The sequence below is a fragment of the Tupaia chinensis genome, unplaced genomic scaffold (genome assembly GCF_000334495.1).
Source record: "Tupaia chinensis unplaced genomic scaffold, TupChi_1.0 Scaffold000231_1, whole genome shotgun sequence".
Classification (NCBI taxonomy): Eukaryota; Metazoa; Chordata; class Mammalia; order Scandentia; family Tupaiidae; genus Tupaia; species Tupaia belangeri.
In genome coordinates, this window is record NW_006159706.1 from 613,665 (window position 1) to 616,101 (window position 2,437).

Here is a 2,437-nt window from a genome sequence, read left to right on the forward strand (position 1 = left end):
AGAGTGTGATCCGGAGCTGCGTGCCAGGGCTCACACCTCGGCTCTGCCTACTGCTAGTTGCTTTAAAAAAGACACCATCTGGGAGACAATAAAATAATAATAATAATAATAATAATAATAACATTTAACAGACACACAAATGACAAATTATCTGTTGATGATAATGTTTATGGTAATATCTTTGACTTGACTAACATGCATTGCATTCATACTGGGAAAAACCATTTTGTATGCTGTAAAAATGTACAGTGATTAAACACAATTTATAAAAAAAATTTTTTAAAGGTTTTTGCCATAGAGTGCATGTGCTCTCTGGAGAGAGAGAGAGAGTGAGAAATCACCCCCAGGAGGGAGGGCCACACTGCAGTTCTCGTTCATTCTCCTCTTTGGATTTTGGGTAAGCACACACATGCACCTGGTGTGATTTTCAAGCCGTTGAGTTCAGGACTTGAACTATAGTTGGCCAGGTGGGAGTCCAGTGCCTTAACCACCACACTACCGGTGGGCCTCTAAGTGTAAATTTTGAAAATGAAAAAAAAAAAAAAGAGAGAAAGAAAGGTACCATCCAGAAGCTGGCCCAGTGGCCTGGTGGTTAAGGCTGCCACACAAGGATGTGCCTTGGGAATCCTGGCCCTGGTGGCTTAGAAACACACCAGTAAGTGCCCAGAATCCCAACAGGAGGGAGAAATGGAGAAGGGATTGCGGCGTGACCATGCCGCCCTGTGGGGTGCTTCCTCCCTCTCCGTCTTTCTCTGCTCAGTACATGTGCCCTCTAGCAAACGAAAACAAAACCAACAACCAAAAAGACACCACCCCTGGCTCCGTGGAGTTCACACTGTAATGAGAAAGACATGCCATGCACACATTAATAGGATGTTTCATACGGTCCCCACACTCACACGGGGAGCTGTGGCCTGTGTGGGGCGCCCAGCTGGCGTCTCCACCAGCGCCACATCCTGTGTTACTCCCAGAGCGGGGGAGTTCAGGCAACCACAGCGTGGAGGCGCGATGTCCATACCTCAGCGTCGCCTCCCACCCACTTCTAAGAAGTGTGCCTTTTCCTCTCCCCCACGCCTCCCCCAGGTCCCTGCTCAGCCAGCTGTGTGTGCTTCAAGGGTGCTGAGGAGAGACGGAACACCACTCCCTTCCTGCTTCCTCAGTGACTAGAAAAAACAGGCACCTGCGCGGCAGGCTGAAAATCCCTCTGGTGCTCCCCTTTCCACCCACTATCCCGCCCACGTCTGGGTAGTCGGCGTCTGGCGTTTGTGCCTGCTTTTCCAGCTGCATCATGGAACCACCCCTCAGCCCCTGTCAGGCCAGCTCTGTGGCGGCTCTCTCACAACGTGCCTGTCTCATCCTTCTTTCGTCATGGCCACTGGGCTTCCGACAGCGGGTGCCAGGACGTAGCGTTTTGAAAAGGGACCAAGCTAGTCAGGCAAGGTTGGCTCGAGCTCTGCTCTCTGAACCTCAGTTTTCTCATCTGTAAAATGGGCATCATCCTGCTCGCCACCCAGGGATCGTGTGAGAATGCAGTAAGGGAATGCCTGCCAGGCACCAGTGATGCCTGGCACTCCAGCGGTGTCGTGAGCCCCGTCTCTCCCACCTCCACTCAAACTTGCCCTGCCTGAGCCCCAGAGATGTCTATGAGAAGACTTTTACATCCTTGTGTTTAAGTGCCACAACTCCTACCCTGGCTTCACAGCCAACTCAGGCCAGGCATGGTCCCTCACGGGCCCTGGACACCCCTCCTGCACACTCTGTCCCCTCCGTAGACTCTGTTCTGTAGAATCTCCAGTCCAGGGAGGTCTTCAGCTGCCATACTGTTAGCTGAAAGTCCTCCATGCCTGGCATCAGGCCTCCTGGCCTAAAGCACTATTCTTAGCACCCTGAGGGGTCCCTGGCGTGCCCTCTCTTGCCATGCCCCAGGCAGTTTATCTCTGTCTTCCTACTTGTCCAAACATGCAGTCTTCAGCTGGAAGATGCAGCAGACAGCTCTCCCACATGATGAGCCAGGCAGGGGCCTAAGCCCTTCACACATTAAGGCCTTTCATCTCTGTGACCCCCTGACCAGTAAGCCTCGCTTTACCCAGGAGAAGACTGAGAGCCGGAGGAGAAGCCACCTGCCCATGGACATGGAAAACTTGAACTTGGGCACTAGTATGCAGACTGACTCTCAGATGCAACTGCCTTGTCCCCAGGCCCGTTCACTGTGGAAGACAAAACCGCGCTGCACTTTCCACGGCCTACCATTTGCTCCCTGTAGAGGGGAACGAGGTCCTTTAGGGATCTCAGCACCCCAGCTGGCAGCCATGACTCTCCTGCCCCATAGCCAGCACTCTGCCCCCACCAGGGCTTCTGCCCCGAGCTGTCTTCCCCACCAGGCCAGAGCATGCTCCACCCCTCCTGGGCTTGCTGAGCTCTTTTTTTTTTTTTTTTT

General features: G+C 52.9%; 1 protein-coding gene across 1 annotated transcript in view; it reads right to left on the reverse strand.

Moving 5' to 3' along the window:
- The window catches only part of ITGAD (integrin subunit alpha D), a 37,913-nt gene that overhangs the window by 23,997 nt on the left and 11,479 nt on the right, over window positions 1–2,437 (reverse strand).